Genomic DNA, 25,576 nt, shown 5'->3' with positions numbered 1-25,576 from the left:
CTAACAGGTTTTTAACAAAGACTGCATGTGTGTTCTGTGTAGCTCAGGAAATTAAGAGTATTTGTACTAATCACACTGGGGATTAAACTGAAAAAAAAAACCACCAGCCAACAATTGCCAATGTGACAGTCTTTCCCATAGACACTTCCCTGCTCCTGTACCAGGGTATCCCAACCCCCGCACTCACACCCTGACAGGTGCACAAACTCCAGCTGCTGTTTGGTGGAGGTTCTTCTAATGTAAAGTAGTTCAGGGAGAACTTTACGGAACCCTCATACAAAGCATTACTATCATGGATCAGGGCTGCTTCTAAACACAATGAATCAGCCAAACATCCCCCTAAACATCTGAATAGGTTGATTGCCAGTGACTCCCAAAACAACATGTATCACTGGTCTCAACACGACATGACTGTGGCAGTGTACCAGCGACAGGTGTACCAGACCTTCGTTGTACTGTCACAGTTTGGTTAGGTTCAGGCAAGAAAACTACATGATTAGGTTCAGGAAAACATCATAGTTTGGGTTAAAAATACTAAATTACTTATGAAACTTTGGTTATGAATGTCTGTACATTACGCACGCAACTCTCCTGGGTGAAAGTCCTGTGTATGTTTGACCTGATCATCCATCCTAACCTCCTCCTTTGTCCCTCTTTATACTACTTCACCTGACTTCCTCCTTTGCTGATGCAATTATTACTTCTCTGCCTAACAAGAATCATAAAGATGGGTTGCAATAAGCAGCTTTCATTGTGATATGGTCATTTATCTGATAAGGAATGGGCTGGGTACAATTTTTTTTTTTATCAAAACCTTGGAATCTTTGGAATCAGTTGTGGTTCAGCTGCAGAAGAAGAATAACCTAGCAAGTTGAAACAACGCAGTGGAATAGTATTAATTCTTATGTTATCCATCCATCCATCCATCCATTTTCTGCCGCTTATCCGGGGCCGGGTCGCGGGGGCAGCTGCCTTAGCAGGGACACCCAGACTTCCCTCTCCCCGGACACTTCCTCCAGCTCCTCCGGGAGGATCCCAAGGCGTTCCCAGGCCAGCCGGGCGACATAGTCACTCCAGCGTGTCCTGGGTCTTCCTCGGGGTCTCCTCCTCCCGGTGGGGCATGCCGGGAACACCTCCCGAGGGAGGCGTCCAGGGGGCATCCGATACAGATGCCCGAGCCACCTCAGCTGACTCCTCTCAATGTGGAGGAGCAGCGGTTCTACTCCGAGTTCCTCCCGTGTGACAGAGCTCCTCACCCTATCTCTAAGGGAGCGCCCTGCCACCCTGTGGAGGAAACTCATTTCGGCCGCTTGTATCCGGGATCTTATTCTTTCGGTCACGACCCAAAGTTCATGACCATAGGTGAGGGTAGGAACGTAGACTGACCGGTAAATCGAGAGCTTCGCCTTTCGGCTCAGCTCTCTCTTCACCACGACAGACCGATACAACGACCGCATTACTGCGGCCGCCGCACCGATCCACCTGTCAATCTCACGCTCCATCCTTCCCTCACTCGTGAACAAGACCCCGAGATACTTGAACTCCTCCACTTGAGGCAGGAACTCTCCCCCAACCTGGAGGGAACAAGCCACCTTTTTCCGGTCGAGAACCATGGCCTCAGACTTGGAGGTGCTGATTCTCATCCCAGCTGCTTCACACTCGGCTGCAAACCGCCCCAGGACATGCTGGAGGTCCCGGCTCGAAGGAGCCAACAAGACAACATCATCTGCGAAAAGCAGGGATGAAATCCAGTGGCTCCCGAACCAGATCCCCTCCGGCCCATGACTGCGCCTAGAAATTCTGTCCATAAAAATAATGAACAGAACCGGTGACAAAGGGCAGCCCTGCCGGAGTCCAACATGTACTGGAAACAGGTCTGACTTACTGCCGGCAATGCGAACCAAGCTCCTGCTCCGGTCGTACAGGGACCGTACAGCCCTTAGTAGAGGGCCCCCGACCCCGTACTCCCGAAGCACCCCCCACAGAATGCCACAAGGGACACGGTCGAATGCCTTCTCCAAGTCCACAAAACACATGTGGACTGGTTGGGCAAACTCCCATGAACCCTCGAGCACCCTGCTGAGGGTATAGAGCTGGTCCAGTGTTCCACGGCCAGGACGAAAACCGCATTGTTCCTCCTGAATCCGAGGTTCGACTATCGGCCGAATTCTCCTCTCCAGTACCCTGGAATAGACTTTACCAGGGAGGCTGAGGAGTGTGATCCCCCGGTAGTTGGAACACACCCTCCGGTCCCCCTTTTTGAATAGAGGGACCACCACCCCGGTCTGCCAGTCCAGAGGCACTGTCCCCGACTGCCACGCGATGTTGCAGAAACGTGTCAGCCAAGACAGCCCCACAACATCCAGAGACTTGAGGTACTCAGGGCGGATCTCATCCACCCCCGGTGCTTTGCCACCGGGCAGCTTCCGGACTACCTCGGTGACTTCGGCTTGGGTGATGAATGGATCAACCTCCGAGTCCCCAGCCTCTGCTTCCTCTATGGAAGACGTGTCAGTGGGATTGAGGAGATCCTCGAAGTACTCCTTCCACCGCCCGACGATATCCCCAGTCGAGGTCAACAGCTCCCCGCCTCCACCGTAAACAGTGTTGGCGGGGTGCTGCTTCCCCTTCCTAAGGCGCCGGATGGTTTGCCAGAATTTCCTCGAGGCCGACCGGTAGTCCTTCTCCATGGCCTCCCCGAACTTTTCCCAGACCCGAGTCTTTGCTTCCGCGACCGCCCGTGCTGCAGCACACTCGGCCTGCCGGTACCCGTCAGCTGCCTCAGGAGTCCCCCGAGCCAGCCAGGCTCGATAGGACTCCTTCCTCAGCTTGACAGCATCCCTTACTTTCGGTGTCCACCACCGAGTTCGGGGATTGCCGCCACGACAGGCACCGGAGACCTTACGGCCACAGCTCCGAACAGCCGCGTCAACAATGGAGGCGGAGAACAAGGCCCATTCGGACTCAATGTCCCCAGCCTCCCTCGGGATCTGGTCAAAGCTCTCCCGGAGGTGGGAGTTGAAGACCTCCCCGACAGAGGGTTCCACCAGACGTTCCCAGCAGACCCTCACAGTACGTTTGGGTCTGCCAAGTCTGTCCAGCTTCCTCCCCTGCCAGCGAAACCAACTCACCACCAGGTGGTGATCAGTTGACAGCTCAGCCCCTCTCTTCCATGTCCCCATGGCTAGAGTCACCGTCCGGGGATTGGGTCGCCGGGGCACCCGCCCAGGACAGCCACCCAAATCGCACCGCACCGGCCCCTTCTGAAACCTCCTGCGGGTGGTGGGCCTACTGGAGGGCGGGCCCACGTTGCTCCTTCGGGCTGTACCCGGCCGGGTCCCGTGGGCAAAGACCCGGCCACCAGGCGCTCGCCTGCGAGCCCCAACCCCGGGCCTGGCTCCAGGGTGGGGCCCCGGTGACGCCATTCCGGGCGACGTACACTTCCTTGATGTAATTTCAGTCATAGGGGGCTTTGGAACCGCTCTTAGTCTGACCTGTCACCTAGGACCTGTCTGCCTTGGGAGACCCTACCAGGGGTATTAAGCCCCGGACAACATAGCTCCTAGGATCATTCAGGTACTCAAACCCCTCCACCACGGTAAGGTGTCGGTTCAAGGAGGAGAATTCTTATGTTATCATTCAACAAATAAACTAAGTTTGGAGCCACTGGACTGAACTAACTATATAAAGTTAGTAGCTACAGCATTAAAATGCTGCTCTAACATTGATGCATCAGTATTACCAATCTAATAATAATACATACAGTAAGTCAAAGGGAACATTTATCTGTGAAATGAATATTTTTTACTTTTGCTACTTTAAATGCATTTTGCTGGATTTACTTCTGTACTTAAGTGTGATTTTGAATAAAGGACATTACTTTTAATGACGTATTTTTTCATTGTTGTATTTGTACTTGTACCCAAGTAGAGGATGTGAATACTCCTTTCGCGACATACAGCATAGACACTAATGTACCGCCTGCAGAGCAGCTTGAGCACTTGATGTTACACACTGAACTGTTTCCTACACTGAATAGTCAAAATACACTTTTGTCTTTTGCTCAGTTTCATTTATTTTTTTTTCACAATAAGTAAAATATGATTTTCTGTTTGTCTTTGCTGAGCTTTGTTCAAAAAATCTTAATTACAAAATTGTGTTTTCAGTTTTTGTGTTATTTTTCTAAAACTCAGTGAATTTTTGAAAGAGAAAATCAATTCAGCATTATTCATAGGTTCTATTTAATACAGCTGGTTTGTCACACTGTGCCTAAAGCAACAAATAAAACACAGAAACACAACGGCACAAATGAAAAATGATACAACAGATCTAAATCCAACAGTTTTTTAAGAGATTCATCATGCTTTTAATTTTTTTTCCATTACAGATTTAACCAGCATCATCAACATAAATACTGCCTTTATAAACTTTCACAAGAGCCACTTTAGTCTAAAATAAAAGAAATTGCACATGATATCACTTCTTCCCAAACCAGTAAGAGATAATTGCAGCTGAACTTGGGTGAGACAAAGCTGTAAAATATCCAGAGAGATTAGAACATTGTTATTTCAAGTTTTTTGACATAAACACACAAAATATTTTCTGGGCACTGCAGTTGCCATACCAGGCGATGATGCTTCCAGAGATGACAGACTGGATAGTGGCAGAGAAGAAGGTTTTCTGCAGCCCTGTGGAGATCTTAAATTTCCTCAGCCGTCTGAGGTGATAGTGTGCAGCTATAGGTGATACCTATACACCCCTTTCCAGTTTGTAAACAATGATGACGCAATCGGGATGCGCGCGCATTGTTGAGGCAATATGGCGGAGTTCAGTGACAGTATGTCAACGTATACAAGTGGATTAACTTTAAAGGATCGTGAAAATTACTTAAACAAACTAACATTATCTAATGGTAAGCAAGATCCTTCCAGATCCTTATGGAATTACAGAGTGGGAGGAAGACGTCACAAAGTGGCCCGATGTCCAATGGCCGGATATTTATCTGTATTTAGTGGAGAAACCCAGTGTTTACACTAGAGAGAAACTGCGAGCCTACAAGTACCGGCTTGACAGCTCGGCTTCCGGGCAAGCTACAGACACACCGATGGGATCGATGTAAAGGCTGAAGTGTCCCGCTTTCATTAAAAAAAGAATTACATCGCTCTTATTTTCTGTTCCGGAAATAGACGCGAAAGAGTACAACTATACCCCCAACATTGCCGGCGATGCCGCCGACCCCAAAGAGTTGTTACCTGATTGTCTAGTTATGCAACATATCAATAATAATAACAATAAAAAAGACATCCAAGTTAAGGTAAACAAGATAGTCACGATAACTTACCAGATATGAAATGAGCACCGCAAACGCAGGCATTTCTGATGATGTCCTCTGTCCAGTCTGTTCGCTTAATGGCTTGCAGCCACAGGCTCCTTCTGTGTTTCTGAAATGGCCTGTTTCCTCTTGGAATTGCAAAAAGTTTTAATTCCTTCGAGCTCCGACTGGTACACCCATACATGCAACAGCTAGGCATGTAGATAGTGTATAAAATACAACTATTTAACTAAAAAACACTAATCTTTGCAGCTACTCGTTCTGTCTTCCGCTGTTTATGGGCCAATGATGCGCGCATCCTGTGATGACGTAGGCTGGAAAGGCCCCTATAGTTGCACACCTTTTCCACGGGGGTCCCGTAGATCTGTAGTGGTGCGTAATGGGTTAGGGTTAGGGTTATGGGTTCTCCCTCCTGAAATCTACCACCATCTCCTTGGTCTTGGTGTCATTCAGGTCCAGGTTGTTGGTCTTGCACCATGATGTCAGCAACTCCACCTCTTCCAAGTAAGCTGTCTCCATGTTGTTGGAGATCAGGCCAATCAGGCCTGAGTTTGTTTCTTTAATAGATGTCAAAAACAGTCAGTGTTCTGTCTTTTTGCTCCAAAACACTGTATTTGATTATTTGATTGACATGATTGAAACATCTTACAGACTAAAAATGGCCATGATTGTGAATTTGTGATGTGATTAAATAATACACATCCACAATGTTGTAGACCAAATTTGGCGTGAAAACAACAACAACAGAACAATCACTCAAAGAGTCTGCCTCGTCAAACTGTCATCAAAATACAAATTCCTCCTCTGACGGTAGTTTCACAGTTTGGCAAACAAACACCTGCTGAGAAGAAAAGTTCACTCAGATAAATTATCCAGTTCTGGTGCCTCCCTTCAGACGGGAGCACTGAAAAGTGAGTTTAACTCACTGCATGTTGTTATAGCAGGAAAATATGATTTATTGAGGCTTTTATTTTGGTCCCAGAGGGAGTGAGATTGAGTCAAAATGTAAATTTAATGAAGGTCATTATCCTGACGAGCTCATTTTTCTCCACATATTCCTGGATCTTTGCCTAGATGAAATTTAATATATCGGTCTTGATCTCCTTAAGCTACTCATTCATTTTGTTTTCTGTGTAATTTTGCATTATTTATAATTCCTTTCCAGGTTAATGACTGGCAGTTAAGTTCCGATCATACTTTCTGATGATATATGTCCTTTTTGACATGAAGCAGAAAATAAGCGGGGACATTACTTCCCTCTAGAATCACTCTATCGTTCTCCCTTTGCTTTTCATTCATTTATATTGGGTTACAGTTGTTTCTGCTACACTGTTTCTATACACAGCAGATGACTTGATTGAATTCATGAAATGAGTTTGATCTGGAGGTGCAGCTGGGAGATGTCAACCTTTAACCCTCTCAGCTCTTTGTCAGACATTAGAAAAACAAAATACTAAAATCTGACACTTTGTTATCTCTTGTGAACAAATTCATCTCAGGTGTGTCAGAAGTTTGGACCCATCGAGTGTGATTTGTTCATGTTAATAGAGCGGTCTGCAGTGATTTAAAGCAGCCTTTCATGTAACTGAGAGCAGCGACTGTTTTAAGACTTCTTCTTGTCTTCATTATTAAACCACCCCCACTTACTAATGAAAATCCCTCTGGTGTGACTCAGGCAGAAATCCACATAGATGAGGTAATGTTTTAAGTTTTATTAATGTTACGTTGAGTCACATTCGCTGACTTCCTTCTTTAGTTGTGTTATTTAGGTGATTAGGCCCTGTCCATATTTAACAGAGGTTGAAGGAGAAGGAGCTCTTTCTTCAACAGACTATGCAGTCCTGGCCATTTTAGAATGTTTCTGTGTTTCCTCAGTTTGAGCATGAATGTCTTGTAGTCCAGTTTCATGGCTTTGTTTGTTATTTATTTTTTATTTTTTCATTTAGTTTAGGGTGGGAAGTTCTGGGTCCTACGGCTCTTTATATGTTGCTGGTCACAAGGTGGAGCCAACTGCGTGTTTTATTGTGGCCGTAACAAGTGTGAAACCAGAAGTCAACAGTGAGTTCTTTTAACATACTAACATGATTAAGTTACGTCACTTACATAACTTAATGTTAGTTACTTACTAACGTTTGTAATTTATTTTAACCCAAATCATAAGGTTTTCCTAAACCTAACCAAACTGCGACCGTACAACGAAGGTCCAGTTTGGCTTTCCCTTGTACGCTGCAATGGTCATGTTGTTTTCACTCTACATAATATATGACATTTTGGAAGTTGCTGGAATTCTTCCTATTCATTATTATATCATTAAATTAGCTGAATTGATTGCATTGTTTTTTGGATTTTGTTTAAATGTAGTCCCGTAGTTCTTGTCACCAACGTTTGCTACCATTAGCAAATCCCAATATCTCAGACTCAAACTTCCAACATGTGAATGGTATCTCCAGCTCTGTTGCTCGTTATTATCGTCCAAATCAGTGTTATTCAACCCTGTTCCTGTGGATACTCTATTCTGCATGATTTAGATGATCAAATGAATGAGATGAGATCGGATGAATGGGTCATTATCAGGTTTCAGCAGAGCTCGATGACGAGCTGACCTAATCTCCCAATTTTTTTAATAAAGTTATCTATCCATCCAGCCAGCCAGCCAGCCAGCCAGCCAGCCAGCCAGCCATCCATCCATCCATCCGAATCAGGTGTTTTGGGGCAGGGAAACATCATGCAGGATAGCATCATGCAGGATAGCATCATGCAGGATAGCGTGCCCCTCGGAGCAGGATTGAACAACACTGATCTAAACCAGATTGTATGTTGAACAATCCATAGATTTATCTCCCCAGCAGCAAACACCAGACAAAGATATTTTCCTCTGGAGTTTGCAGAGACCAAAAACAGAACTATATATATATATATATATATATATATATATATATATATATATATATATATATATATATATATATAGCGAGTAAATACTTGTTTTAATATTGGATGGGTGTGTTGAATCAGAGCAAACGAATCAGCACTGACCCTCGAATCTCCTCCCTAATCAATCAAACTAAAAGACTGATGACAACATCTAATATTTGAGTGTGTGCAAATAATTTCAAATTTAATTAGTAGTCATCTTCACCATGAGCTCACTCAGTTGAAAAGAGAACAAAACATTTCCTTTAGTCCTGGTGCCAGCCTGTACATGAATTTGGACCTGTTGTGGAGTTTTTTGAGGACTTTGTGCTGCAGCACAGATGCAACAAGTACCAGGAAGCAAAGGTGCAGAGTGTTAAAGAGCAGATGGATGCAGCAGATGAAGCAGACGCATCAGATCGCGAGCCCGATTCATCTCCTGCCAAGTTGGCCAGGAACCTGACAGTGTTACCTGCCACAGCTAATTTCTGCCCACATTTGGTTCTTTTGTTGGCCGCTGTTCATTAAAACCCTGAAGACACATGTACAGGTACAAGCAGACACACATTTATCCGACTGTATATACTGATGGCAGGAATCCAAAAATAGATCCAGTGTAAAGTAACATTTGAGGTGAGGTGGTGAAAAACTCAGAGACAAACAGTGTCTGTGCTCAGGTTTTCCTCTAAAACATCTGCTTCACACCTGGACAACATGGCTGCTGCTGCCTGGTCATCCTCTTTCTGCAGCAACAGCAGCTTAAAGGTTCAGACAGTAGCTCTAATCTGATTTCTTTTGAAGATTTTATTAGCTTAATGTCTTTGGCATCTCATATTATTCATAATGAGTCTGTCAGCAAGCTATTTTCTGCAGCATGTTGTTGTTTTTGTGTGATTTCAGCCCATTAAAAACATTAAGAAATAATTTCTAAAACCTGATGCCAGTTTTTAGATTCATTTCCTACTCCCCAAGCAGCCATTTGTCAAATTGAACATGAAATTTTTAAAAGTAATCCATCACAGAGAGAGATTTGTTGCCTGTTTTTTGATTAAGGTTATGGTATTGACATACAGTCATTCTGTTACAATCATTAGGGAAGCCAAGTGCAAAAGCACAATTGTCCCTCCTGCCCAGTCCACCGCTGGCCCACACTCACATTGCTCCGGCCGCAACTGGGCCTGACCACATTTACCTCTTGTACATAACTCATCATGTTGTAGCGTGGTTACATCACAATGCAGAACAACACAGAGATCATCACTAACTTTACTGACGTTTTGTGACTTATTTTGTGTCATTCTGCCCCCTCACATTCCTGGGTTTCTTGATTACGCAAGCCGACGTGATACGCATGATTGTACTTGATGTTCACGTTGCGCACCATGCTTGTGCATGTGCATGTGCATGAGCAACCGTACCGTACCGAAGCACACCTCTTCCAACCATGCCAGGGTCAAGGTGAGCATGGTACGGAGTGCTTACACTAGTCAAACAAACTGGACTTCGGGGGGTCAAATGTGCTTGGGCACAGTATGGATAGCCTAGTGTGAGTGCGCCCTTAGACTGATGGAAGTTGAGTTTGACAATCTGAGTCTGAGATGATCTAAACTCCCACAAGGGATCAGAGATGGAAAAGATTCCTGTGTTTACAACTTACAACCGTTAACATCACAAGACAACTCTAGACAGTTGTATGATTGCAGAGTTTGAGGTTAAATACCGTCCAATGCCTGTATAACACTATACATTCAATTTGGGTTTGTATTTAACTTGGCATCAGATTTAGGCTGACATAAGGCATCCGTGTTTGTGTGTTTCAGGCACTCTGTATTTATAAGCTGTAAGTCTTCCCAGTCATGCTTCCTGGTTGAAATCATGACTGGGATGTTGACATAGACACTTTTTACAAGTCGGAAACTGGTAATTATATTGACTTTATTATGACATCAACACAGCGTTTGATTTATGGATTTTACTGGTGCCACCCTCAGGAAAAGCTTTATTTTGCTTGACAAAGATCAAAGAGAGAGTGAGAGAGACTTTTTCCTGAAGACAATATTTTTGTATGCTGAAGAACATTACAGCTTCACGAGGGCTAAAGACACGCGAGGGTCTCATTCAGTGTGTATTTACCACCTTTATTCCCAGCTGTTTCCATTCTGATGTGAGCAGACCTTTGATCCGCTATGGTATCTCTAATTGGAAGAAGATGTCGAGGATGAATTAAGCAGAGTCTACTGTGGCTGCAGATATAATGTGGCACACATCTTAGAACCATCACAAACAGAATCGCTGTAAAAAGCAGGAAATTCCCCAGAATCTGTTACAGTGACATTTGCACAGCTGAGACCTGGACAATGTATTTACCGACAGATCACGCAAACAGGATTCAAGCATCAGGGATGAAGGGACAGGGTGAGATGATGAATGGTAAACTGTGTGACATTCTGCAGTCACAGCTGGCACCATCATGGAGGAACAGAATGACAAATACACCAGAATTCCAGTGGCTCCCAACAACTTGGCCGTCAAAACACATTTGCAATTGGTCTGCAAAGAAAAATGCTAAATGAAAGCAAAAGCTTGTGTGGCATCAGTACACAAATAAAAGCAATAGCCCACTTAACCTGTGGTCCAAACTGTTGCAAGTAGCCAATGTAGGTACTGGACAAGCTCACTTCTGCATTACTACCTTTATAGATGGCGTGACACATTATCATTGGCTGTATGTCATAAAGTTTACGGAAAATTCAAAAATTCACATCAACCCTTTTCCATTCACATTTTTAAAAAAAACAACACAGTGCTCCTTGTGCCAATCTGTAAAACAAAAATATCCTCATCAACAAGACAAACACAAACCCTAAACAAACAGAACTCATGGCATGCTTAGCCTACGTAGGTTTCCCTTAATTTAGGACTCTGATGTTCATTTAATATCGTTGAGCATTTGTTTTTTGTAAAGGATATAGTCCTTTAAGATAGTCAGTTATTTTCTTCAGCTTATATTGTTGCTATTGACAGCTGCAGTTTAATATATCCCGCATAGCCTACTGAGTCAGAGCAGGGCTGCTAGGAACTACCTGTATGTTCGAGGTCACTAGCCTGGAACATAATTCAAAACATTTTCCTGGCCTGGTTTGCTCTAACGGGACCTAACTTTTAGCTAGCTAACTTGTCAGAAGTGATGCTAATGAGACTTCTAGCCCCAGCTAAGGGTTGAATATGTGCTTACATGACAGCCTTTGTTAGTTGGACGGTTGTTTTGGTTAATCAATTCTATTGATATCAGATATTGATTTATAGAAATGGAATTAGCCTAATGGAAATAACACATTTTGAGAATTTTTTATTTAAAACATAACACACAGTTTCAAAAGTTAGCATTTCCATAATTAAGGCTACAGGAATGAATGCATATATACATTCTCACTCTCATGTATATAGGTACTAAACTCGCACATAAATGCAGTCTCACATGCATATCCATTCTTACACACATTTTTCATGTTATGCATGCCTGTAGGTATGTATGTGCATGTGAGTATGCATGTATGTGCAATTGAAGTATTCAAATTTGGCCTAAACAGCTTCTCATACAAAATATGTTTGTTTTGTTCCTCTGAGCTCTGACTTGTGTCTATCACATGTGAATGGAGCTTCCAAGTAAAGCCTATGCAGAATTGTCTCAACCCTGCATTATTTCTAATGGCCAGCACTCAAGGCCTCAACATGGTAGTCCACAAACCAACTTTCTTTGCTTGGAAGATGGTGTCTAAAATGCAGTTTCCAGGTTGAAAAGGAAACCAGAGGACAAAGATTAAAAGGTAGGACGCATTTTACGGGAAGTGTAACCCAACCATTAACTGATGTTAATGTTTATGACTCTACCTGAGTCATATTCAGTCATTATGTGCAGTCAGCAGGAGATACAGTGGCTACAGGTGTTCAACAGCTTCTCACAAATTATCAGCAACTTCAGTGCTGGAAGTTACAGGAAACAGACATTTCCTGAGCCATGAAGTACCTATTAAGCCAATTAACCTATTTGGTGTGACAGACTGTGATGAGACGTGCCTCATTTACTTCAACATGATGAGGAAATGATTACACCTAAAGCAATAAAGCAGAAGCCTTGAGACACACACACTCCATCGTCCTTTAATGATCTCTCCTCGACCAGCAAAGGCTGTAGAAGTTAATTTTCTATCAAGCTGATTCCTCAATAATCCATTTTACCAGTCAGCAGTACAGACTTTTTAAAGATAGTGGGAACTGTTACAATCTTGAAGCAGAGCCTGTTTTCTTTTTCTTCCTCTCAGCCTCAAAGAGAACCAGACCACCACATGTTGTTGTTTTCTCATGTCAAAGTCAGATCGGTCACTTTTCGCTTAGTTATTTGGAAGGTGTGACATCAGAAGAGGGAATGTGACAGACGGGCACAGACTAATTTGCACTCTGGAGAAGGGATGTCTTTTCTGACACAATTTACACTCTTTTTTTTAGTTGTTCCAAAGCCGTCTGTTGTCCAGATCCCATGAATCACAGGCAACTGAGAAGAATTCTGTGTGTTTCAGGAATGCCTCGTATTCACATCAACACCTGGAAGCTGAACAGTGCAACAACCTTACACAAGAGCACTTGTACAGTGGTAGAGAGAGGGCCCGTGCAGGTTTCTTAAACCAGGGATCAAACATCCAGTCACGGGCCAGTTTTTATCAAACCTTAAGATCGTTGCTACCAATTGCTGCTTTTACAGATTGTTAACTGTTCCCACATGGAACATGTTTCACCTGTGCAAGTGTTTAAGTTTAGAGATTCATAAGATCTGAGAGGTTTACTCAACATTATGTATATAACCTGTCACCAATGGCATCCTTCTCTGTGTAGATTCACTGACGCCCTTTTTCCATTGGATTAGCTATGGGTTTTAAACCCAAACCCTGATGCTGTTTAGCAAAACAGCTCGCATTTCCACAGGTTTTAAGTGAAACCATTATAACCAAGGATGCGTCATCAACAGAGGGCATTCAGTTTGCACTTCATGCCAAGGAAAACAGGCTATTTCTTAGCTCCAGCTGTGACCAATTTTTTTTTGTTTGAAATGCTCCAAATCATTGAAAAACAAGTGTGCAAACTTGAACAAAACTTGGGTTGGGATTATCCTTTTAAATCCCGCATTGAATCCAGTAAGGTTTAGCTTTCAACACTTGCAAATAACTAAACACAGAAATAACAAAAAGTCAAACTTTTATTTTAGATTTGTAAACAGCTGACAAACTTTTTTTTTGCCCCATATAGAACTAATTGTACCTAATCAAACTGGTGGTCATTTTAAACAACAAATCTGACTATATGATCTTAAGTATTGGCTAAAAACAAAGAGCTGCTACCAGAATATTCTTTATTGACATTTATCTTTGCTAACAGAAAAAGAAGAGAAGGAAAAAAGAGTTTAATAAGTGTAGCAAATGCAGGTATGACCACATTAAAAATTGAAACAGACGGCCTGATGATACAAGGATACTTATTGCTAAAGGCACAACAGCTGCAAAAACACCTTGGAAAAGTCTGTCAGACAAAACAGTGTGGTGCGCAACAAAAGGATCGAATCTACTGACAAATTTCAGCTTCAGAAAAGAGCAACAAAAACAGGCAGTGCAAGAGGGGTGCACAACCCATGTGTACCTTACCATAGGAAAACAAAAGCTTTGCTGCATCTCAAGCAACGCGTCACGGTGTAATCAGCCTTTTTGGAAATCACTGCAGAAAGCTAATCCATCACAGCAAGGATGTAATCCAAACAAACTAAAAATCAAATCAAGTACAAAAACATCCTCTCATCAAAGATTTTAGACCACCTATTTACCACACTTTTATATAATCAACTGAATTAAATTACTTACAGAGCAAGATGTCAGTTCAGGCCTTCACTGGTGCAGCCATTTTGTTCTCGGCTTGTCAGATTTTAATCTATAACATGTTGTTTCGCAAAGCAGCACACAGATTTGTTTAGAAGATTTATTTGATTAGATTTTTAGGGCCAAAGAGTGAATGGGGGATTCCCTTAGGTTGAAATTATCTTCTTAGTTAGGTTTGATTCATTAAGCATGTCCAGGACTGCAGATGAAAAACATTTAGGAAATTACATCAGTAAAGGCTCATGAAGGTAATGAAATGCAATTGTGCTTAACAGTGAGCGCTCTAAGGCCTCTCTAAATAACCTATAAACTATTCAAACTGTCTTAGCTTCTTGCATCTCCAAATTCTCCCTGACAGCAACTAAAACTAACATTTTATGTCTGAGTATGCAGTGTGGGAAATACTGAGGATGGATGTAAAGAAAGAAACCCTAACCCTTTATTTCCTTATTTAGACATTTATACTGTAGGTATGTGTAATTAATTATTCTGTATGAGTGTTTGTAGTCTAACTCAGCCTCCAGAGCTGAAAAGAAAACACTGTGCTGCTCTCCTGGCATGCTGCTGTTAGGACTCTGATCTGATGAGATAATCTCTGGTACCTGGACAAATGATTGTCTATCAGATAAAATGTTTTTGGATCTTACATTTATAATCTGTTTATTCAGCTCTGTCTCTTTGATTGACAGCTCACTTAAGTCTCGACACATGCTGCAGGTGGAGTTTCCCCTGCAGCTGGTCGGCCGCGCCGTCTTCTCTCTCTTCCTCTTATCTTTCCTGATTATTCTGATTCACATCAGTCCTGGATTGAGCCACAACAATAATGTGTATTTAGTTCAGTAACTGCTCGGAGACTCTGTGTTTTTGTTCATTAGGATTGATGAGAAGAGCTCAGCGAGCAGATGATGGATGGTGACTTGCAGAGGGTTGAGAAGTTCAACACAAACCAAATTTAGCACAAAATGATCACAATTATATGGGATAATGTTATGGCAAGGTAAAATATAAATAATATTACATCTTTGGAAACTGAAGTTGGAACAACTGGAAGATATTATGCCGATGAAGTTATGCAGGTAAAAATGTGACCAAAGTCAAAATGTTTTCTGAGAAATGATATAAAATGTCAACAGAGAGAAAATGGAGACATATGATGTTCTTTTATCTGCTGATATACGACTGTTACGGCTCAATCTTTTTGGATGTCGACACACTAGCTACAAAGTCAGACTCTCACTGTGTCATTTTAGAGTCATAAATTATTGCCATGACTCCAATGATAGATCGTAATCTTTCATGACCAGTGTGACATCTTCGGGAAGGGGCTACTTGTTGAAACAAGAATGTGAACAAACATTGTGTTTTATGGTTTATATAATACTGGCTGTCTTGGGTTTAGAAAAGAATCAAAAAAAGAAAAGAAACAAACATTACTTTTCCTCTGTCTCACAGTTCCACCTCACTGTACTAACATCATCTTTCCTCTTTCAAAGCTCTGTCATCCTGTTGGTCAGCGTCACTAACATACCGTATAACTGGTCAGACTCGCGAGAGAAGGTTGTCCACTACGATTCAATACACAGGATTAAAAACTAAATTTTGATTCTTTATGGAAGATAAATCCACTTCTTAATCTTCTTAATTCTCTGCTCTCCAGCACTCCATAAGTTGAAAAATAAACGGAGCTCTCCACTTGCAGGTAAAATGACTCTGGATCAGAGCAGAATCTGTTGTGACCCCGGGTGTTTATTCCTCCAGAAGTTCCGGCTCTGCAAAGCCTTACAACACTCGCTTGCCTCTGACTTTATCGTCTTTAGATCCAGGATCCACACAGCAGAACTCAAATATAAGCTCAACATTATAAAAGTCTTCAAACATTTTTTTAAGCCATGGAGTCTCAACAACATAGAGTCACAACATCAGGTTAAAATCATCGCCTCAAGGTCCGTTTCATTGGAGTTTACATTGTGATTTAATGGTGCATGTTCCAAAACCTCTCTGCATAAAATCAGTGTGCCACAAATGATAATACTGTTGTTCCTGGGGCTCCAGTAAGTGCCTCGCAAGAGATATTTAGCCAACAGATCTGTAATGTAGATGAAAATCAGGAATATTTCAAGCAAAGTAATACATCACTTTAAGATGGAGGCTGGGAGGCGGGCCCTCCTGCTCCGTGTCGTCTTTGCTCTCTGGGCGTCTGCAGCTGTTCACCAGGCGGTTGCCTCCCAGAGGGCAGAAAGCTGTCTGAACGTCATCTTTCATAATTTATCCTATCTGCCACACAAACAGCTACATAAATATTAGTGAGGAATGGTGATCTCTAAAACACTGCAGCTGATTCTGACTCGTCCTGCTCTCCCACAGTGTTTTGTGTGCACACGTGTGAAGATCAGGTTCAGTGGGGGTAAACAAGACGACACCGTATCAGCTCTGGAGCACCTGCAGGTTTAGTTATATCACATAATCATGAAGCTGAGATAAAAGATAAAAGAGTTTTCACACAGGGATCCATCCAACAATCGTCTGTTAGCACTCAGATAAAGGAGAACAAATGCAGCAGGTGTTCCATGACAGATTTTATTCCAAAACACTATAAATCTGTTTTCAACAAGATCAATCAGACGTGTGCGTGAAACTGATCAATTTGGATTTTAAACAGGACAGCAGACTCTTAAAATGTGCTATTCTGTCAGCAGATGTCTGAAAATGTTGCAATACTTTGACCATGATTAACTTGTTATTGACATCAGGCTTCTCCATTTCATATGTTTATCACTTTCAGTCAGCGTTGTAAATTTTATCCAGTCATACTTGAGTCAATTAAAGATATCGTGTTGAAATATTACTTTTGTAAAAATGAAAGTGACCTTACGAATATGACTCGTGTCAAAGTCAGAATCAATGGGGTTTTTTTTATCTGATTGCTGATAAAAATGAATAATTTCTGCATTAATAATAATGTGCTACTCTGATTTTGATACAGCATGTAACTAGTAACTAGTAGAGAGTAAAAAGTATAATATTCACCTCCAAAATCTAGCAGAGTGGAAGTGAACATAGTAGAAAATGGAATTACTACAGGTCTAAAATATACTAGTATATAAAAATATACTTTTTAATTAAATAGATTATGAAATAAATGCAAATAGTGTTCTTTATTGTACTTTTCAGTATCATGTTCTAAAAGTTGATCTACAATATTGTGAATAATACTGATTGGTTTTTGTACAATAAAGATTGATTTATGTCTCTAATAGTCTTTAAATGGTTGATGATATTTCCATCTTTGGTCTGTCTATTTCATTCTTAATCCTCAATGAGCTTCTGACCCTCTGCAGGAAAACATTTGAAGATTAAACTGTACATTTAATATCCGTGTAATGTCTGACTGTGACGGTCCGGTGGAGTTGGTGGCTGACGGCTCAGAGTGACAGACTGTCCTGTTATGTTTTGTATGTTTTGTTTGAACAGACTTGTTCTCTCTGACAAACAGACACACTGCAGTGAATCATGTTTCTGTTCATGTGTCACGCAGATGTAACACTGAGGAGGAGGTTCCGTCTAAAGACAGATGAAAACCTGATCTTACACAAGTCACTGATCCAGATGTCTCCTTCTGAACCACCAGTCTAGTTAGGACCTCTCTCTTTTATTTATGAATCGTTTTTCATACTCAAAAGTAGATCGAAGGTGCTGCAGAGTTAAAACAACACAAAAACAAAGTTAGACAAGTCAATTCAAAGACAAAACAGCACAACATTAAAAGCACACAAATACAGAGACCAAAATAAAAGAGATGGATATTTAGAAAGGTCGCTTTGCAGGTCTGGGACTTTATAAAGTCTCATATATCTACATTTGCCATACCACAACATCAGGTAACACAACATCAGGTACTTGAAATGATAATGATGTTAGTCCAGGATGTAGAAGAGCGGTGGCAGTCTGAAACTAGACACTAATTAATCAGAGAGCAGTCAGCACAGAAAGGTCAAGAATCAAGTGGGAGACAGAATAGGGGGGGTCCCTCACTGAGGAATTTTGGGAATCATGTCTTATGAACATTCACAGGTGCTCAGTAAATGCTTGACATAATCTGATATAATTTAAAGTAATACATAGGTTGCACTACTCAAAAGTGAAAGTAAACTAGACGTATCCCAGTGTATCAGCACTGTGTAACAAATGCAAGAATCAAGCTGGCACCCTTACACACCAATTCTGGACATGCCCCAATCTCCACTCATTCTGGACTTCTGTATTTGATTTTTACTCTAAAGCATTTAACAAAAAATGGGAGCCCGACTCCCTTGTGGAGTCTGGGGTCTACGAGTAACACTGCTCTGAACTCTAGCAGTGACAAATGGCCGGTCTATCTGGGTACTGTATTGGCTAAAAAATGTATTTTGTGTTTATTGAAGTCTGATGCTGTGCCTTCATTCGAGATGTGGCTGAGAGAGCTGGGCAAGATCCTCCATTTGGAGAAGCTTAGATTCATGATTGCAGGAAGGAGGATAGTGTTTGATGAGGCATGGGGACCAGCGTTTAGACATTTAAGGGCTCTGAGGGAGGATGAAAGTATGGGATGAAAGATCGACTATATTAACCCTATAACAGTGGTAGCTGTATATACATCAATATGTTTAACACAATCCTTTTTTCTCTCCCCTTGGTTTCCTCTTTCGGTTTGTTCTTTTGCTTTTTAACTACCACACCATTGACACAAACGAAATCCGCCAAATAACCATAATTGTATGTTCTTGTATGATGCTGTATTGTTGTTATTGAAAAAATAAGAACATGCAAAATAAGATTGCTTTTTTGTATCAAAGGCGACTGTTACAATTATAAACTGCAATAAAAACATTCTTAAAAGAAACGAAAGTGAAACATATATAAATCCACTCGATTCAGATTTTTATTTGGAACCCACCTAAATAAGCCTGATATTTTTCATCAAGATCCATGCATTATTTGGTGAGAAATTAATCAAAATTCCCAACTTGTTTGGTAGTGAGACTCAAAAATCAATTTTCAGACAAATTGGACCTTTAAGTAACTGTCTAATATGTACAACAAAATCAAAGATTAGAGAAAGGTCTAACATCTGAAAACAGACTTGTGTTTTAGAACTGTATCTTTTCTTCTTTCCTCTCTAATCAATCATGTGGTGACCCCTCAGATATATCTGAGGATCCTTTGGAGGGGCCCGACCCCTAGTATGGGAACCACAGGACTAAACTGGCTACTGTATATAAAGTAGTTCATACTGTTTCCACCTGGAGCAGCTACAACAGTAAAATGCTGCTCCAACACTGATGCATCAGTTTTAACAACCTAATAATGTCACATTGAATCAGATATCAGTCACAGCCTGAGACATTTTACTGCACAACTGGTACTTTCACTGCTGATACTTCAAGTGCATTTTGCTGATAATACTTCTGTACTTTTACAGGAATGCAGAGCTTTTACTTGTAATTGACCATTTTACATCATATAGACCCTTTACACCTACTCTTTGAATGTCTATGACTGTGCCTACACCTGATTGAAAATGTAAAACTTACAATAATAAATGCATTTCCTAAAATATGAAAGACCTGACATGTTTCTGCTTCAACTAGTTTGTGTTTGTCTGAGTTAGAGACCTCTTTGACTCACCACACGGACATCATTTGTTTTTCAGGGATCCTGTTGTTGTGATGTGGTCTGATGAGCTTGAAGAGACTTTCAGTGGAATCTGAACGGTATGATCGGCCCGCCGCTCTGCCTCATGGGCTGAGGAGATAATGGAAACAAGGCGAGTGTCACGAGTGTTGACGGCTGATGTGCTCACCAGGAATAGAAAAAACCTGATGGCTCGAGGGAACCATTAAACTTTATGTGCTTTGTTTATATCATTTCCAAAGAAAACGTATAAAAGAATTCTTCAGCAGCACCTGGAAACCTCAGATCTGCTTCATCCTGACTCTGTCTCATGTGTTCATACATATTTATGCATTTTATTCAATGATGTCATCGTCAACACAGTGAATGCCTTACCCTCACAGCTGCAGACACAGTCACATACACAGACCTGATGGTGACGAGCAGAACTGATCATAAACGTGAAGTCATGACTGGATGATGATGATCTCTTCTCGATACATTTCGATAGATATGTTATGAATCTAAAGTTCCTTTCTCCATTCTTTGATCCGATCTGTTGTCAATAGTTATCACATTCAATCTGGATTGTTTCCTCATGAGATTAAACAGCTTGAACTCAACAAACTGAGTTAATTCTTTGCGTTCCATAAAAGAAAGAATTCTCGTTTCAACAGCAGCGCTTTCATTCGACGCCAGCAGCAAAACTCAAAACAGACACCTTGATTCACTCTTTCCTGGTTAACACGGCTTTGTGTGTTTGTTTGTTTGTTTGTTTGCTACCTCATTCATTGTTCTCGACTAATTGCCCTGTTTAATGACACAAAACACATCACATTAAAGATGATGTCTAATCCTAGTATGCTTGGCTGCACACGATGGTTGAATAACGACGTAAAGTAAAAGCAATGTGGCTATTAGTCAAAGACCACTGCAGGAGCCAGTTCATTGTTTTAGGATCTGCTTAAAGATCAAATAAATAACATTTCTGCATTAAAATCTCTAAAAACGACTACTTTGTTATACATTATTTTGAGTTGTGTACTTAGATTAACCCAAATGTTTCCAACAATGTTCAAACCATCCACAAGTTTATTCAAGATGACGGTGCGTTTCATTTGGTCAGAGAGTGAGAAAGGAAGTACTTAATGTAATGAATAAAACTTAAACATTACCTGGTCCATGAGCATTTGTGTCTGAGTCTGATAGATTATAATCAGTAAAAGTGGTTGTTTAATGGTGTGTTCGCCACCAGCGAAGCAAGTTTGACTGTGGGATCAGTTGTGTTTATTCATCCCAGTCAGTTCTTTTCCCCCTCTCCTCTCTGTAACGTTAATTTCATGAAGTAAAGTACATTTCCCCCCCAGCTCCAGTCAGCAGTCACCATTACACAACATAAACACCTGACAATGGAGGTCAGGAGTGAAGATAAATCCACTTTTTAATCCCAAAAGTTGTCCTTTTCCTCCTCCTGTAGGGGAAGGGTTCCGAATCACAGCAGAATCTGATGTGACTCCAGGTGTTTATTCCTCCAGGAGGTCTGGATCTGCACCCAACATATTGTACTTTTAAGCTCATGAATTACTTTTTAAAAAGACCATCCCAAGCCAGCGCTATCATTTCTATCAACCTTTTCTGATGTGATTCTCCAAATTACTGCAACTGACTCACTCCTCCAGAGCTGGCCAACTCTGAACAGCTGATCAACAGCTCTTCCCTCCTGCAAGTCTTTGTCTTGTTTTGACTGAGACCCCAAGTGGCAAAAAATTAATGTTCATTTGCATATTTGACGGTAGGGTGTCTAATCCTCGTGTAGACCCTGTGACCTCCACGCTCAGTGTCTGTCAGTCTTCTGATCTCACTGTTAGTCGGGAATGAACACGATATTTTCTTTGGAGTTATGAAACAATTAATCAGTGATTACTTTCATATGACTCAGATTCACTGACTAAAACTAACACATGCACCGTGTCTTACATATTAATGTCCCACTTATTATCAAATCATGCATGAGACACTCCAGATACGTCTTCCATTCAGCTGTAAACTGCACATTAGATCACACTGTGTATGCATGTATTATGAGTCGGGCCTCTCAGTTTCCATGGTACAGTCACACGTTCGGTTTCAGGAAAGTTTGTGTGCGTCCATCAAATTGTTTGTCTCTTAGCACGACGTTAAACAGTGTGAAGTGAGGTTGCTTCATAGTCCGTGACTATGATTTCTTCTCCACAAAGTGTCTCAGCTGCACTAAACTTCAGGCTGTCTGTTCTGTGTTTCAGTTCCCCCAGTGGCTCAGTGTTGCAGCCATGTTATAATAATGATAATGTCTCTGATTTGTTGTGACAGAAGGAAATCCTGTGTTCACTGATCCGAGAAGAATCAAATTTCAGTCAACACAAGTTGTTTGTTATTTTCTGACTGGACCGTTAACAAGAATGCAAAAGCCGACCAACATGACATGAAACAGATATCGAGGCGTTTGGCACGAGTATAAAAGGAAGAAATGTAAAAATGTTTTCAGTTATCTGTCAGCAGAAACATTTCAAGAATATCTAATAAAATAATTCCTTTAAGGTTTGCACTGCAGGCTGTCGGAGGTTAAAATAATGTTGTGCTTGCGAGCTTTGCTCTCAGTGAGATTCATGTTTGGTTCGAGCACTTTCTCAGAATTTAAAGAATGGGACATTTTGATACCAGATGCCGGGATTTACAGCCTCATTAGAGTTTCCTTTGAAAGTCTGATTTCTTTTCAGAATGTGGGATATAAACTGCACGCTGCTGTTTCTTACTGACTCAACTTATTTGTTCTGAGTTCAGACATATATCTTCACTGTTATGTAATCATTGCATGTAGGACTCCAGGTTTTATGCTTACTGTAGGTACTGTATGTGTACCGTTTCAGGATTTGGAGACGTAACATCTCTGCTCGGACACCACATCCACACCAAACACAGCCTCTAGGGGGGAAAAAGGATAAAGAAAAAGGTGAACAAAAACTTCAGTAATCCTAATCATGAGAGTGAATCATTCCGATCCGCATATTTTGATGTTTTGCGATGGGAAATCTATAAACTCGTATTTTCTTTTACAACTTGTTTTCAGGCCTTGAGTTAAAAACCATTAAACAAGGTATAATGTGGAAGCACAGTAAAACCACCACATGCTGTGAAAGGTTGAACACACGATACTCATGTCAAATTCTTTAGTGGTTAACTTTGTTTTGTTTTTGTTTGTTTGTTTTGTTCACCCTGGTTTTAAAAGACTGTTGTGTTAAAGGATCGAGGCTGAAATCCTACAAAGACCAAAACCATAAATTTGTTAATCTGTGTCTTAATACTTTCTGACTTCCTGTCTGTGGCTCTCAGCTCAGAGCCAATTGGTTCCTACTGAAGATAAAGTTGCAACATATGCGTGGTTTGAAGAAACATATTGTCAACCGCATTTTGGCAGTAGGCTTTGAGGATCAGTTCATTGCTGGTTTTTGTCTTTTCATGTGATTTCTTGACGATAAAATTAAAATAGAAAATCTCCAGACTTTTCCTTTAACATCAGACTGTTTATTGGCTGCTCTGATCTTCACCCTCTGCTCTGACCTCACAGGCCAAGCTAATCTTTATCTTTATCACTCGTCGCAGTCTAGACACTGATCCCAGCTCAAGGACTCAATGATTTAGACTCAGGGATTCAGAAGCTTGAGCCAAAGGCTCAGGGTGACCAAAAGCATCAGTTTCCTGACATCTTATCGCTCCTTACTGGTGATGCAGCTGATAGAGTCTGTCTGCAAGTTTCTGGAGGCTTTGAGAGAAAATCAGACAAACACCAAATGAATCCCCTGGGCAAAAGTGGGTTGAGTGACTTATTTAACTTTCACTAGAAATGACCGAAAATAGAAGTATTGCTTGAGCTCTTTTCAAGTGCAACCACAGTGATTTCCTGTTTCTGAAAAAGTGAGATATATGATTTTATATAGTCTTTCATAGTCTTTCTGCTGTTCTCTGCTACTAGCCAAGAAAAGTTATATTTATCTTTGAATAAAAATCGGAAATGTTTGTCAATTTGTCCGTATGAAGCAAAAATGGTAGCGATATTTTTAATTGTTAGAAATTCCAGTATCATGTGAACACTATCACATAACCAGAAGCTCAGCTGGATTTTGCAGATGTAAGTAAAGCAACAAACAACCATTTGAAGAGGATAAAGGTATCTCTGAGTACCATTTACTTGTATTATTTTGATATCTAAGTTTTTCCCAGTTTTTACAGACACTGGGGCTGTGTTTTGTATTAGTCGCACTCTTGACATCATTCACAATAACTGGATTGCCTCAATGACTCCTGGAGATTTAAATAAAGGTTGAATTAATGTATAAATGTATGTTTTAACAATGAACATGAACTCATTGAAAACAGGTTTTTATGAGCGCTTTTTGGCAGCCAAACAAAGTTACTCGAAGCATACGTTCACTTCCACCGATAAACACTCAATGAATCAGTAATCAAACACATGTTGCGTCTTTTTATTGAATATATGTACAGCTGAGTTACAAGGTGTTGTACTATAAAGGTGTGTAGTACATTATACAGAGGATATTACATAATGCAACCTCATGACACAAGCATATTTTAAGTAGTAGTTTATGGTTTTTGATCATCTTTTGCACAATAAAAAAAAGAAAACAATGAAGTACAGCACAATAAATAAGACAACATGTTTACTCAAACCTGTTCTAAACATCAAACCAAATTTTAAAACATTTACTGGAGAAGAGAAATAAACACACACAAGTATCTTTCATAATTTAAATAAAACAGAGCAGCAGATAAGGGTACTGATATAATGATATTTAAAGTCAGGGTGATATCTTACTGCTGACAGAAACTAAAGGTCTCCACTAAATTCTGCCAGGAAGCTTTTAAAGGAGTGATCAGCTCCAGGGCAGGATGTTCCTGTCAGATTAATCACTGTTCCACGTGGATGTGATCATTGTTGGTGAGGCAGCAAACTGGAATATCTACGACTGTAAATCTACTATCTGTCTTTGTGAGTGAGCAGATTAATAATATATATGTTTATTTTAGCCATGCTAGCTGAAGGCATTGCCTGTTGATTTATCCAACACTATTAGTTGGATTCAAACTTAGTACCATTATTCATAACCCTCAAAGGATTAAGTGTACTTATTTTGGTAATCCAGCCCAGTCTCCAGGATATAATGTGAGCAGTTAACGTTTCTGCAAACCACAGATATGTCCGAGGTTTACATTTTTACCAAACGTGGCATATCACAATCACATTAAATGCTTAATAGCCACCTTTCGTGTCAGGAGGTGGTGGGGATGGTGGTGGCGCTAAAAACGGGCCATTTCTTAAGGTGAACTGGTGACCATCTCCATCCATAATCGTGGCACCAAAACAGGTATTTTAGGCCAAACCATGATGTTTTCTGAACACTAATCAAGCGCTTTTTGTGCCTAAACCCAACCAGAGCATAAACACAGTGTTGTGATACACACATAAAGAAACATTCGGTTTTAACTTATTTGTGGTTTCAAAGAAAGGTACCTAGCTAATCCCCTCGATTTTCATTTAGTGCGGTGATAAACTGCCATCTAGAGTACCCTTCCAGTATAAAGGTATCATGACTTTCTGTGCACTGGTCCTCCACTGCATACAGCCAATGCCCCCTTTTTTGTTCGCCCCTGCCCCTCAGAGATCTTGAGTCCACCACCGGCCTTTCACACCTGTTGATAAGCCAAG

This window comes from Pagrus major, chromosome 22 (assembly GCF_040436345.1).
Source record: "Pagrus major chromosome 22, Pma_NU_1.0".
Classification (NCBI taxonomy): domain Eukaryota; kingdom Metazoa; phylum Chordata; class Actinopteri; order Spariformes; family Sparidae; genus Pagrus; species Pagrus major.
Note: the sequence above shows the minus strand (reverse complement) of the source record.